Source organism: Zeugodacus cucurbitae, chromosome 4 (genome assembly GCF_028554725.1).
Source record: "Zeugodacus cucurbitae isolate PBARC_wt_2022May chromosome 4, idZeuCucr1.2, whole genome shotgun sequence".
Taxonomy (NCBI): domain Eukaryota; kingdom Metazoa; phylum Arthropoda; class Insecta; order Diptera; family Tephritidae; genus Zeugodacus; species Zeugodacus cucurbitae.
Window position 1 is genome coordinate 9,809,477 of NC_071669.1, and position 15,909 is coordinate 9,825,385.

General features: G+C 36.9%; 1 protein-coding gene across 13 annotated transcripts in view; it reads left to right on the forward strand.

Moving 5' to 3' along the window:
- Positions 1–15,909, forward strand: part of LOC105209123 (poly(rC)-binding protein 3) — a 211,830-nt gene that overhangs the window by 82,291 nt on the left and 113,630 nt on the right. For 2 of the 13 annotated variants that reach the window (XM_054228549.1, XM_054228550.1), the window contains one exon: positions 12,449–12,522. The exons of the other annotated variants lie outside the window; for them this stretch is intronic. The gene's annotated coding sequence lies outside the window, so the exon portion shown is untranslated. The remainder of the gene's footprint in view (positions 1–12,448; positions 12,523–15,909) is intronic. 13 annotated transcript variants of the gene reach the window in all.

Consider the following 15,909-nt stretch of genomic DNA (forward strand, 5'->3'; position numbering starts at 1 on the left):
GTCAATAGAAGATACAATATGAATTGATATGGGCTTCGCGTCATCCACAGTTTTGTAGTCTTTGAGCTGGGTCTAGCTGGGTTTTTGAATACAAAGTTGTCATTCTTTGAATCAGTGGGTCCAAGTTTCATACACAGAGCTTCCACAGTCAGTCGCTAGAACTCTCTCTGGTTCCCCGTTGCTTAACTGTAGTCCAAAAGAGCAGTTATGTAGTTGAGGACTATCAATTCTCACTATAACAGGATTGGAAAAAATTGTACAACCGGGTCTTTTCGTCTAAATTTGAGCCGCAGACCCGATCATGTCCGATCTTCTTCATAGTGTGAAAATATGTTTGAAAAAGCTCGCATTCGTGGCGCCTTTTTGACTCACGGGAAGCCACTAGGCTTAAATTATTCTTTGTCTAAGTCCACAATGTTCGGTTTTGGTTGTAAGTGTCAACATGCAATCAAGTTACAATGCATCTTACAATGGATCTGATCTCAAGGCTGGTTAGATTTCTTCAAGATAGGCTCCAAGAGACTGAAGTTTTAGAAGCTCCTCGAGTAATATATCGGAATACAATGGATCTGATCTCAAGACTGGTTAGATTTTTCAAAGATAATCCCTAAGAGGCTAAGTTTTTTGAAGCACTTCGTGTAATATGTCGGGTTCAAGTCTGGGTCTGATATTTTGAAATATAATCTCTTACAGATTCTGCGAAATAATTCATGAAGTTCGCACACAAAGTCTTCGGTACTTGACTTACAAGCAGGGAATTGTTGAAAATGTGGATTGCTGTTGTCTTTGAGTTTAAGCTAACACACCTCATGAGTATAGTTTAGGAATTACTTCGAGGGGATTGAAGGAAAAAGTTTTAATCAGTCTTGCATACTTCTTTTTAGCGAAAGCCTGCCTCCAGATATTGTTTCTTGCAGGTCTTAACCCCTTTAAATAATATTAGCAGGGTCTTCTTGGCTGCAACAGTTTACAGAGAATCGATTTTGAAGAATCTCAAGAGTGAATTTCAAGAAAAAGTACATCTCTGAGAAATATAAAATTTCGTGTTCAACGCTCTATCTCTAGAAATCTTCTTCTTCCAATGATTCAGGGTCCTATTAGTATTTTTGTACATTGAAATGTTCGAAAGGTAGTTAATAACCCTTTCTTCACTTTTCTCACATTTTAAATTTTCACCTTATCGCACATCGCTCTTAAAACCTTCGAACTAAATTTTTCCAACCGACGCGCAAAAAATAAAATCACAAAACAAAAGTAGAAGAAACCTTACACACCCGTAGAGGTAAACATGTCGAGTAGTATATATTACAAAAACAACCGCAATAACACATTAATGACGACGACTGTGCAATACTCATACACACACTATATGGAATGAGGCACCCATTCAGTGTACTCCAGTTACAAATTTCTACTAGACGAGTACGAGTATTTAGTTGCATTTTAAACACCCACAAAGTGGAATGAGCATTACCTAAGTACACCAACAGCAGCACATATGGTTTACCTAGCCCCTATTTACATATATTTTTAAATAACATAACAACAAAAAAACAGTACAACGAGTATAAGTACAGGGGAATATAAGCGCCCGCCCCTCATTTCTAACTTAAGCCGTGTGCATTAAAACCTTTCAAAAGTGAATAGCACAAAACGTTTGAACGACAGCAAGAAAGGGGTTGTCGGAGAGGTGGTGGACCTTTTAAGCTTTATTGTCTCTGAAAAGTCTTTGGACAGGTGACATTCAGGAGTTTGCAGTCGTTAAAAACAAAAAGCAAAAGCTTAGTGCGCTGTTAGGGAGGTGTTTAGGTATAGAGTGAGTGTGTAGAGTGCTCAGCGCGCTTTACGCGTGGCTGACTGGTTGTAACAAACTGCCAGACGACTGTCAGCTGACAGTGTTGTGTAAGCATACTTGTTAGACAATATTGTTGTTGGTATTTAATTTGAGTACCCATTTTTAGCAAAAAAACAAGTGAATGAATAGCTTAATATACGAGTATTATGTACCTTATTTCAAGTAGAAGACTTACTGCAGGCCAGTACTATTTCTTGGAAGTAAAAATCTATTTTAATATGTCTGCTTCGGGTTCTTGCGCCTCGCCTACTTTCATATTTAAGGTTCTCTCAGTAAAAATGTTGAGTGGTTTGAGAAGCTATGTATTATTCAACCAACTATATAGTGCTCTTTAAATTCTTATCCAAAGTTTATATCAGTATTTATAGACTTGTCGAATGCAGGCATTTTAGTCTTATTCAATCCTCTTTCATTCTTTAGAGAATTTGCTCAAATCAAGCGTGCGCACAGCCCAGAAGTCTTTCTAATACTGTTTATTGCAGTACCAAAATTGTCATAATTTCTGCAGCCTGGAGTATATATCTCTATGAAGGTACCTAAGTTCACATGAAGAGACTCAGTCAATTATTAGCTCTTACTACTTTTTAATGTTACTTTGAGCAGAAGCCTTACCAAAGGTAGGCTGAACACCACAAAAGCGTGATTTCTACGACTTCGCGGGCAAGATTTCAAGCCATTACATTCATCTAAAAAAAAATTATAATTTTCTTTTGTAGTGATGCAAACAGAGGTCGAGGTTGTTCCTCCTTAGAAGGATATAGTAAATTGTTCGAAAATATATTTTATGAGAACGATTTCTTAGTTGATCCTAGATCTAAGGTTTCCTCGATAGGTCGATTGTAGTGGGGACATTCTCTTACCTGTGTGCATCTTATTTTTTTTCTTGAAAACCTTGTTTCTTTATAGACGATCGCATCATTTAGTCGGAAACAGTTTTATTCCAATTAGGAAGAGATGTTTTTGAAATAATGTTAATAATATGGAATAATGTTAAATGTTCGGCGCCTGATTTCTTAGGTAAAAGGCAAGTAAACCTTGATTCTTTAGAGACAATCTAAACTACATATGGTTAGTTGGGTGAGATTCCGTTGAAACCATACGAAAGTATAGGTAGACAGTCTGAAGCCCTATATTTTCAATGAGAAAGACAAGCGCTAGCTTTAGAAATACGGAAGTTTAATGTTCACCTCCCGATTTCTTAAAATGAAAACGAATGCATAGACGAGAGCATAGTTTTGTTGGGTCCAATTTCGCTTCAACCATACAAAACAGAAAGTCGGAAGTATTATCTCAATGAGAAAGAGCTGCTCTAGCTTTTCAGATACGGCAGTTTAATAAAAATATCTTCCCGTGATAATAAAAATATCTTCCCTGAAAAAAGAGAGTTGCTCAGCGTACAGAAGATTTCGACCTCTCACAATCTTCAATAAATTTTCAGCTTATAAGTCCGTACGAAGGTTGTGAGATCTAACTCTATCATATGCTGGATATTTGTGCTTTCGTTTCTTGGTGAACTGAGCTCTGTAAAATTTGAAAATTGTTCAAATTTACGTAAATGTAATTTAGCATTTTTTAGAAGACTTTCCTTAAGAAGGCAACAGTATCAAAAAAAGTCTCATTGAGTATATAATGGAACTCTCGTCTGGAGATTGTTGTTGTAGTAACGATTATATATCCCTGCCGGAAAGGAAAGCATAAATCTAGTTGTCGTCGAGGTCATCTAACGGGAGGCCCAGGAATCGTGCTGTTTCGACAGGGTTGGACCAGAGGGAAAGGGGTGTTAGATGAGTAGGGTTCGTTGGGCATGCAAAAAGGTGGTTAGTGTCATGCGTGGACTCATTGCATGCATGACATGTATTTTGTATGTCGGGGTTCAGTCTGGATAAGTAAGAGTTTAACCTGCTACAATATCCAGATCGAAGTTACGCAAGGGTCACTCTGGTTTCACTCGTCTGGAGATCAAAGTCGGCGCTTATATCGGGTACAGTGAAAACCACCCTATTTTATCACAGTACGTCAAGTGGTTCCCTATACGAAGCATCAGGGAGTTTTATAGCCTTACTAATTTTATTTAGAAATACATAAATTTGGAATTGTCTCATTTGAAACTTTACTTTCTTGAGGGGGGTTGAGTTATAGGAAAATAATATTTGAGACCACCATCTTTTTTCGAGTCTTTATAAAACAGATTTTTTATGATGCAGGGATGAAATCTTCGGGTCCTTTTTGTTTTTGAAATATGTCACCTACAATGACAGCTCAAAATATCCTCGAACTAAAAGTCGATTATGGAGCACTACTGCACTCAAAATTAAACTCTTCAAGATTTATTTGTTTTATTTCACTTTTATTTCTTACATTTTATTACTTTCACCGTAAAAGTGTTTAAGTGCTGTACCAACCCCTTTTTATATACATACGTCAACTATTAGTGATTTTTTATGGGCACCTTAAAGAATTATTTCATGACATACTGACAATCACTTCACTTAGAAGCTTACTTAGCTGAGTAGACTCTTTAGTATGTATCTATATATTTATACATTCCCTTTGCCTCTTTGTAGTCGACTTTTCACAGTCACTGTATTTTTACGTATATTTTAGTGTTTCTTTTTATATTTGTCACAACCCAAATGTTTTTTTTTTTTTGGTGCAAAACTGACTGCATGGCAATTGCATTTACGACTGGCCGCACATTTACTACCACTTGCAGCGCAGCAACACCCAGAAAGCTACGTCACTTTGGTGGTTATATCGTACACTCTATATGAAGGCAGTCTACTCTACTCTACTCCACATAGGAGGCTACTAACTCAGTACACACGTAACAGTTGTGCACACTTTTAGGCGGCGGCGTCGGCGACAATGTAAACTTTTATAACAACAACAATGGCAATGCAAGTGGCAAGTTTGTTGCAAAGATTTCGGTGCAGCAGTCAACTAGGATGGCAGCAAGCAAAGAGTTGCAAAAGGGTCACAAAGTGTGCAACATTTGTAATAATAACTTGACAACTTAGCAAGCTTGCAGTTGCAACATGTGTTGTTGTTCTTGCTATGTATGTTGTCTTAAGCAGCAGTTCACATGTAGTCTTAGCGCATAGTCTTTGCCATGCATGGTCTTTGAGCTAAGCAAACAAGCGGCGAGTGCAAATTGAGTAGCTTTATTGTTGTTGTTGCTATTGCTTTTAAGCAGATTTATTTTCACCTGCTCGCCAGCAGCACACTTTGTATGGTGAATTGCCAAATTTGCTATTATTTTTACTGGTGTCATTTGTAGTTTTTGTGTGTGTGTCGTAAAAGGGTTTATAGTTCTTTGCCTGCCTGCAAGCCATCATCAAAATCGGGGGTCAAGCGGTGCGGCAAACTAAGTTTAGCTTAGTTTTATTTGGTAGTAATATTTTAAGGTGCCTGCAGTTGCAAATCCCCGACATTTTGCATTGTCATGCTAGTAAAAAATATTTACAGTTAAATTCAAAATGTTGCCAAAAGCAATAACTCTCTTTTTGGGTATTTATCTTTTGGCCACATTCGGTTTGTTCAAATGTCGCTCACATGTTCGCTCAAGCAGTTGATCTTTTATGATTCTATATTTGTAAGAGTTTCTTTGTATGATATTTGAAAATTGTAGAACATAGGACGCTTCTTAGGTAGGTCGCTTAGTGAAGCTGGAGTTGTAGATATCGTTATATAGATTATCCTACATGTCCAAATAGCTGATGATTCTTATAAGAAGCTTATTTATAGTCTAGCCTTATTTCATTCATATTTTAAGTCGAGCGTCGGTATCCCTTAAAATTTTTGTCGGAAAGCGTGATCCAGTCTAGGTCTTCTGTACGCAAATCACGATCCATTCACAAGACAACAACGGAAATCGATTTCCGCTTCTGGAATTGAGAACAAATAATATGAAGGCATCAAAAAATAGAAAAGGCCTGTGATATTCTCATGGTATGCGGTCTCGAGTTGCAGGGTGAAATATTCAAAGTATCTTTTATTATCGAAACATCTCTTCCATTGATGCAAATATCGAAATATTACAACCTTAAAAATTCGACAGGACTGAAATTTTTATCTAAAGTGACTCTCCGACTAGATATCCCAAATACCATGATTGTCGGGTGTTTGTAACCGAAACTGAATCAACTTTTATTCAGTCAAGGACTCTAAAGTCGGCAGCATTCCTGAAATTCGGACTGTTTTTTGCCTCAACACTTCACTCTGGACAGCAGACTTTTTGATTGTGTGCCCAGGTCTTGGGCTTACAGTGTTTTGGAGAGAGATCTGTGTAGTTTAAAGCACAAAGTTCTTTAAACGGTTTCCATATTCATTCCGATCCGATTGATATGAGAACATGCTTCTCATAAAATATATCTTTTGGCAGATTTAATCTTCTAAATTTTATAAAGCAACCAACAGTAAGTCCCTACCGAATTTGATGTCCTTATAGATACCACTTAATGAAGAGAGGGAAATTTTGCATGGTTATTCTTCTTCTTCTTGACTGGCGTAGACACCGCTTACGCGGTTATAGCCGAGTCCACAACAGCGCGCCACGCATCTCTCCTTTTGGCAGTTTGGCGCCACTTGGTAATACCAAGTGAAGACAGGTCCTTCTCCACCTGGTCCTGTCATCGGAGTGGAGGTCTCCCTCTTCCTCGGCTTCTACCAGCGGGTACTGCATCGAAAACTTTCAGAGCTGGGGCACTTTCGTCATTCGAACAACATGGTGCTTCACCTCCACATAAAACATATCTTATGTACATAGTTACATATAACTAGAGAGTTATAGAACTCATTTTCGAAACAACTCCTTGAGATAACATCATTTATATGAAATATTGGCTTATGTTATAAGATAAGATTTAGTAATTCCTGTAAATTTCTCATTATTAGTCATGTTTTGGCAGTTCCTCTCTAAAAGGACGATGTGGTATGATAGATCCAATTGACTGGAGAACTCATTTACGGAATTAAGGTTTTCTTTAAGAGAGTAATTTCACTTACAACTTTCAGTGGGTTTACTTTTCTGATTTATACAATGTGCCTACTTCAGAGTCTGTAGATAGTACTTAGTTTCGAGAGAACTTTCTACATTTTCGAACTTTTAAAACCATGGACGTATTCATTACACATGTAGTTTAATATCGGGAGAACTCTATAAGGGTTCATCAACTTTGTAAAATATAGTTTTATAAAACCAAATGTATTTTCCAAAAGGAAGATGTGGTTTAATGATTTGAGGTTAAGGTTGACCGAAGTACTCATTTGCGAAACTGAGCCGAAGATATTCTCTAAAAGGAAGATGTGTTTTAATAATCTGAGGTTAAGCTTGACTGAAGAATTCAATTACGAAACTGAGTTTTATAAAGCCGAAGATATTCTATAAAAGGAAGATGTGGTTTAATGATTCTGGATTAAGGTTGACCGAAGTACTCATTTTCGAAACTGAATTTTCGAATTCTTCAGAAGTTTCAGGCGAGAAAGAAGTTGTATAAATCATTAACAAATCTACCGAACCAAATTAAAGGACCAGTTACCTTCTGATACTGTCCTAATGAACGTATTCGGGATCTGATTTTATTTTATATACATATGTACTTCCCATATTCTGTTGCTGCTCAATCGAGCTTCACTCAATGCGTTTCAAACTCAATCAAGCGGTTAACCAAGTTGTTTTTTTATTTTTGCGATCAGCGTTTCCCTATATTTCGCAATTTCGCTTACAAATCGATATGATCAGGGTCAATGACCGTCGCTTCCTCTTCTTAAACAAAATTTGGCTGCCAAATGCTTGAAATATCACAAAACATAAACTAATCAACGGTCGTTCCTTTCTGGGGCATGTGTACAACACAACGAAAGCTCAAGAGCGGTCACATGAGTGCAGATTTTGCGCGATCAACAAACACAATAGCAACAACAACGATTACAGTAAAATCACATTAGCAAGTAACTTGAGCCATTGCAGTGCATTCTGCATTGAAAATAATATGCGAACAGAAAGAGGTAAACAATAACAACAACAACAAGCAAAAAACAAATGTTAAACAGAGTGAATGCATAAATAAATATGGTAAAAAACCAGCAACAACAAAGTAAGAACTTCAGCTTGGCAAAAAAAAAGTAAACCGGTGTTAGATGCAGGAAGGCATAAAAAGCAAGCAACAACAACACCAAAAACAACACTAAGTTTCTGAGCATATATAAAGCACATGGCCGAGATTGAATTAGACTGAAACGAGGCGAACGAACGGTAAAGGAACCACGCGAAACAGGCACATGCAATGCAACACTGTTCCATGGCTGGCTATGAAGCTGACAACTTGTTGTTGTTGTTGTGCAACACAGCGTTGCATTTGGCAGAATAATTCTATACGCCAAGGCAGGGTGAGCTAGCTGGTGGATGTGGTGTGTTGTTGCTATTTTTTGTTGTTGATATTATTTTTATATTCTCGCAACAAAAGTTGCTAAGATAGTATTATAGTTTTGTTCACATAACGGTTGTCTGTAACACCCAAAACTAAAGGAGTTAGATATAGGATTATATATACCAAAGTGATCAGGGTCTGTCTGTCCGTCCGTCCGTATGTGCAAGCTGTAACTTTAGTAAAAATTAAGATATCTAGATGAAACTTGGCCCCATCGGAAGGTTGCTTTCGAAGATGGGCAAAATCGGACCACTGCTACGCCCACAAAATGGCGAAAACCGAAAGCAGATAAAGTGCCATAAATAAAGCTATGGAAATAAAATTTGGTATGAAGGATCGCACTATGAAGGGGCATATTTGGATGTAATTTTTTTGGGGAGGTGGGCGTGGCCCCGCCCCCTACTAAGTTTTTTGTACATATCTCGCAAACCAGTAGAGCTATATAAACCAAACTTTCTGCGGTCATTTTCTTTAGACACTTCCTCATACAGTCCAAAAATTAAAGAAATCGGATAATAACCACGCCTACCTCCCATACAAAGTTTAGGTTGAAAATTACTAAAAGTGGGTTAACTCGCTAATGAAAAACGTCAGATACACTAAATTTCACATAAGAAATGGCAGATAGAAGCTGCACTCAGATTTTGTTACAAAATGGAAAATGGGCGTGGCATCGCCCACTTATGTGTCAAAAACTATATCTCAGGAACTACTTGACCGATTTCAATGAAACTTGGTTTGTATTAGTTTCCTTACATCCCAATGATATGTTGTGAAAATATGCCAAATCGGTTCACAACCACGCCTATTTCTTATATACCAGTACTTTAAGACGATCTGAATCGTTTACATTAAAATATATAAAGTAAGCACTAGTGAAGATATCGGTGCAGAACTTTGCACAAATACTATGTTAATAGTGTGCCAGCCCCATTCTAGAAATCGCCAAAATCGGCCCATAGATTTTCAAGGCCCCATATATCGAACACGAGGACCTCGGTGCTTCTTACCTAATATTATGGTTTCCAACTTTCAATGGACTTTATACAATATATATGACGAATATGTGGGTCAAATTGTGTATTATATAATGTTAATAAAGTTAAATAATTAAATTGCGAGAGTATAAAATGTTCGGTTACACCCGTACTTAGCCCTTCCTTACTTGTATATTGTTGTTGTTGTTGTCATTGTTAGTTCGTTAGCCTCTCACACAGTTGGACAAGAAAGTGTCACCTTTTCGGTAAGCTGAGACGCAGCTAAAGCGGTACTTTGCCTCTGTTTGTCTGGTTGTGTTTCTGCTGAGTAGCGTTCAACTGTGTTTTGAGCTTGAGCGTTAGGCACCAATATCATCAGCGCTAAATTCAGTTCATCTCGCAGTCTACAGTATTGAGTTTCGTAATCTTGTCAAGAACAACTAAGTTCTGGTTTCATTTTCTCTTAGCTCCAAGTTTTTTAATTTTTTTTTTTCAAAATTACATATGTATGTTCATCATATATAATCAGCATCTACAAATAAGTGCACATTTGCAAAAGCATCAAATTTCATTTTACCTCTTACTGTTTCTGTTTCTGTTTCCGAAAAACCTTCTCACAAAAATCATAACGTAAAACAATACTGGCTTAGCCAAATCCAAATAAAAAGGCACAAAAGCAACTTCAAATGCTTTTGTTCTTAAATAACACAAAAAGAATCTGAAAAAAAAATCTAAAAATAAAAAGCGTTTGTGTCTGCTTTTAGAAATTCACTTTTGTGTCGCATGCAAATTGTTATTTGCATTTTGATTGCGTTTGGCATTGCTCGCAGCTATATATTAGTATGCTGTCAGCGTCAAAACAGCTGCTTTACATAATGTAATAATGTATTTATTTTACAAATTTCTAACATTTCTTTGCGATAATTTAAGGCTTGGTTTAAGCTTGTTTGTGCTTAAAGTTAGCTCGAGATTAAAATCATTATTCATTTCTAGTTCACATGTGCCTAAGATTTTGGGAAGAAGGGATATAGTACTCATTTTGTAATCAATATGTCTTCTATTGACTGAATTTTTTTTTCACGATGTTCGGTTAAAGTCATCGCAAGAAAATGTTTATTTGAAATTTGAAATTAATACGTTTAGATTATTGCGGTGGTTCATCTCAATCTCTCAATAAATAATTATTTTTTCATCATAAATCGGTTGGGAATTGCAAGAATCTTCAAATGCAACGTAGTAAAAATTTACAATATTCGAACTTTTCATTTTTATTCTCTCTCTCTCTTTACTACAATTATGGTACTAAATGCCAACTTGGATATAACACCCGTGGATGTCGTCGAAAGGTGTCAGAGACGTTAGGTAAATGAATGGTCCCAAATGGGGGCACTCTGAAATCCTCTGTCAGTTCTCTTGTATCCCTGATTACTTGGACAAATGCAACGCGGAACCGGTTTCACTATGCAAATACATACTAGAGATATGTGGGAGGGAAGAAGCCGATGGAGAAGAGGTGCAGTGAGCTTTTTTACGGACGGATCGAAGCTCAAGGGGAAGGTGGGAAGGGAAATCTTCTGTCGGAAGATCTCAATCAACACCAGCATTAGACAACCAGACTACTGCAGTGTCTTCCAGGCAGTAGTGGCTGCGATCAAGATCTGTAAACATACATGCTCCGTAGTGTGGCCTCCTTCAGAGAGGTTCGCATTCATTCTGACAGTAGAGCTGCAATACTAGCTTTGAAATCGATGACAGTGCGCTCCAGTCTGGTTAAGGAATGTTTAACATCCTTGTCAATAGCTTCTAGCTAGTTTGGTATCCGACTTCTGTGGGTACCCGGTCACTGCGGAATCATTGGAAACTGCGAAGTGGATAAGTTTGCAAGTAAGGGTACCTCATCAACATTAACACCGGGAGGGGAGCGAGTAGGCAGCCCATGGTCTACTTGTGCACGAGCGCTGGACTTGCAGAGATCGCGTGAGCTCGCCAAGCGCTGGACAACAACCAGCAACTCTGCAGTTGCAAGGTGATTTTGGCCCGGTGGGTCCTCTGAACTGCTTTCGCTTAACAAGAGTCATGTCGGCCTTATCATAGATGTGATCCTGGCATATACAAACTGCCAAAGCTGTTTGGAGGAAGGCGAGGTGGAATCATCAAAGCATTTCCTCGTCCGGCTAACTGAGGTTGAACCACCTTGGTAGGCACACTTTCGACGAACCTAGCGAATTGGCTGGAATTGACATTAGCCGACTCAAGAAATTCCAGCGCTTTGTCGAACAGTGAGGGCCTTTCCTATCCATTAGGAGTTTTATGGTACCACAAAGAACAGTGTTTATAACTGTATAAGTGAGATCTTCTGGTCAACTATGCGCTACTTGCTTAAGCATATGTAGATTCGTCCTCGCATCCTGGGTTTGAATCTCGATGGTGTCTAACTTTATATTATTTTTTATTTTAATATTTAGTCACCTAATACAACTCTGGTCCCCTCATTTACATAATTATATTTCTCTATATCTCTGTTCACCACTCATCTCAAGTTACGCCCTTGTGAACGCACATTTTATCTAAGACTGTTTAACAGTAACGCACCGTTAATTCATATAAGTAAGGCAGTCAACCGACCGTGGCAACGTTATTAATACACCTCCAACTCACGCTTTAAATAATCACACCTTCAACTTTATTACGCAGCTTGTCGAAGCGTCAGTGTCCTATTACTTGTATTCTTTTTTCTTACCATCTTCTCCGAGACACGAAAAAGTTGTGCGGTTCTTTTCTTCCCAATCCAGTTGATTATAATTATTACAGTTGTCTGTGGTGAGTGTTGCCACCTGCTTTTAAACTGAGTTTCAGCTTGTTCTTTAGTCTAAAAATAAAAGTAAAAGCGAGGACTAAGACTTTTGCGACATCAAGTTTAAGGCGTGTGCGCTTCTTTCTCTTCCTCAACAGCTCCCACTCGCTGCAAATTTAAAGAATTTTGGTCTAGAACATTTTTCGTCGAAAAGTTTATTCTCTGGCGCCGCGTTTTAATTGCGTTTTCGTCTATTTTATTATCATTTATTCACATACATACAACTGATGCTTCTTTTATGCAATTCTTTTTTTTTTTGCTTTGCTCGTCATAGCAAAGTTTTCAAAATTTAATTTTAAAATTATAAGCATTTTCCTCTCTTCTCTCATTGCAGCTTTCGATTTAGCCATTTGAATAGCAATTTATGCTACTGCCACAATTCTCGTTGGACTTTTAGGCGTATTTTTTGTAAGTACCACAATTTATAAAATTATTATTAAATCAACACAACGCATCTTATGACCTTAAATATTACAAAACATCATAAATGCTTTAATTAGACATAAAAACTGTTATTTTACTGTAGAAAAATTATTTTTGCCATTTTTTATGTTCTTACTGTCCGTGATGGCGCCAATTTGTTTTAGCTAAGGTTGCATTTGCATTTTAATGGCTTGGAAAAATAGTCAATCAATAACACCAGCCCAGGTGCATAGCATCATCAGCTTATGATTTGTTATGTATGGAGGAAAATAATATAAATTATTTATTTGATTGAGAGACGCGTTTCAAAGGCGTAACAAGAGAGGGGTTATTACACTAGACAACGGTTTGATAACTGAAACGGGTTTGAGAATCCACTTAAGCTATAATTAAGCATTTTCAAAGGTTTTTTGTAAAATAAGACAAACCCGAAATCTCGGGATTGGAAATTAATACATCGGGATCCCGAAAGTTTTCTAAAAATGTAATAAAATGCTTTAAAATTATTACAAGAGTATCAAAAACCACTTGGAACAAGTTTTCAAACCCTGAGATTTAAAATCTTTTAATTAGGAGACAGATAATCAGGGTTTTAAAGATGTAATCCCAGTTTAATAGATATGAAATAACGGACAACTTTTGTTCTTTTCATTTCTGGAGTAAAATCAATTTACTACGGTAACAATTTGTGGTAATCCCGAAATTTCGAGATTCAAAAAGTTATAATTCAGGAACCCGAAATGTTGACGAAGTTCAAAATAAATTAAAAGCTCAAAATATCAGTGATAACACAGCCACACAAAAAACCTGTTTGTGAATCTAAATCCAAAGTCCATCCAGCTCCATCAGATCAGCGTCAAACCATAACCCCAAAGAAACAATATACGGAATGCGCTTTTAAAAATTCATCGGAATCGCTTGAAGCTCGTTACTCGGGTGTTTTCGGGGTCGCTGATTACGAATCCGGTGTTGGTTTTTCAAAATTCAGAATGGCGGATCCAATAGTGTCCCCCTATTTTTTAAATATACATCGGAATCGCTTGAGCCTCGTTACTCGTTTTTTCAAAATTCATAATGGCGGATCCAATATGTCGAACGTTTTTTTTAATTTAATTGGAATCGCTTGAAGCTCATTACTAGGCAGTTCTCGAGGTCGCCCCTCCACAAATTCTACTATCCGCCGTCATTGCTCACAAGCTTCAATATCAATGATTTGCTGGCAACTGGTTTCGACAAGCAATATAATGATGAAAAGCTTCGCAGTAATATAAAATAACTGTAAATTTTTTATAACACGCATTTGCTGCATGACGAATTACAATTTAACTATTATCGCGTACTTTAATTAAAATTAATGGCCAAAAAAATACTATTGATTTACCAGCAGTAAGCGCTACTTTTTCACATAAAACAGCAAAAGCTGCTTGAAAATAATAAATGAATTTTACTTAAACTCAGCAAAAAATAGCAATTTAACGTATATTTTTCATGAAATTCATACTTGGAATTTAAGCGCAGTAAAAACGATTTGCACTCTCGCTCGCTTTTTTTCATATTTTATTAATTTGCATTTCCTTTGAAATCACTTTGTCCATGTAATTATAATGAGAAAATGCATTAATAGCACAAAATTCAATTTCAAATGTAAATTTTCCATGCAATTACAGTGTTGTGATGCTCTCATTTACAGTTATTTGGCTAAGTGTGGCAGCAACAGTACAGTTGTTAATTACATACAAACAACATTGTGTACCGTTAGTGCTAGTTGCAACAGCATTTACCGTTATTTTGTAGGACTTGAAGGCATTGAAGTTGCAGGTAATGGCGTTCGCTCTTAAGTGGTGCGTGGGTTGAGATTGCCTTGAAGGATTCTTTCATTTAAGATGAGAAAAATTATAAATGTAGATTCATCAAGAGAATTTTTAGTTTTTAAAAGGGGGACAAGTTCGTAGTTCCTTGAATCTGGAGAATATTTGCATTTAGTCAACTATATTTCTAGTGATCATGCTACTTTCCTATAGTTCCTGATAAAGAGAATACGAGCCAAAGCTCTCTCTCCCTCTAAAAATACGACCTTCAATTGAAGATTTAAAATCACCTTCCGTCTTCTAAAGCTGAGAAGAAATATTGATCCAAAGTGAGCTTCCAAAGTTGAACTTGACCATTCATTATTATCCCATGTATAGTCTTAATATAATACTTTTTATGATAAGACAATGGTTTCAGTTTCAGAATTTCCTACAAACTAGACATCTCGCTTCCAAACAGTTTGCAGTCCTTTGGCTTAGTAAAAAATCTCATATCGCAGGTTCATCTGGATGTGAGGTTAGATTTGTGACTGTAGACAGTAACAATGCGGTTTCGCATTACAGAAGTCTATATAGTGATTTCAAGAGTTCGAAGTTGATATATATGGGGGGATCTAGTTGTATAAATGAGATTGTAAGCTTCTCCTTCGTTTCTTATATAGTTCAGCCCTTTTTAGTGTTATTTTTGGCGGGCTCTTCTTATGCGAAGTAAGTTTATTAGTCTGGAATGACATTATTCTCGGTTAATGTCGTATTCAGTTGAATTCTTGGAAGAAGGGATAGTGATCCAGAATAAATTTATAAAAATAGAAACCTATGCTTCATATAAGACTTAATAGGGATGTCTTATACTATATTATAATAGGAAGAACGTCCCAATAAAACGCTTAACAAATTCTTCGGAAACTTAAAGATCTTTTCAGGTATTGATTCCTTGATTTTTTAATGATTCAACTGAACATTACAATCTACTTCCGTATTCAAAGAAGGCATAGTGAACCAAAGAGAACTGTCGAAGTTTTCTTGGACTGTTCATTGTATGGGCTTACTAACCTAGTTTTTATGATAAGATAATTGAGTTGGAACCATCGTTCTAGAATTTCCTACAAACTAGAATTTTCGTTCCCTCGCAGCTTGTAGCTCGTTGTCTTCATAAAACGTCTCACATCGGTTTTCGTTTCTGGTCTCGATGTGAGGTTAGTTTTAAAATTGTAAGAATGGAAAATATAGTATTAACAATGCGTTTTCAAAAATATAGAAGTCTATTTAGTGTTTTCCTGAGTTCGAAGTTGATACATATGAGGATCTAGCGGGGGCTCTTCTTCTGCGAAGTGAGTTTACTGTCTGAGATTATCTGGGATGACATTATCCTCGGTTAAGATCGTGTTTAGGTTAATTCTTGGATGAAAGGATATTGATCCAGAGGAAAGTTATACAAATGGGGACCAATAGTTTATATAAGTCACCATTGGGATGATCTCTACGATATGAGACTAGGAAGAACCAACTCAGACCTTACTTATTTACCTAATTCTGGTGAAACAGACTGCAGTTGAAGACAGAA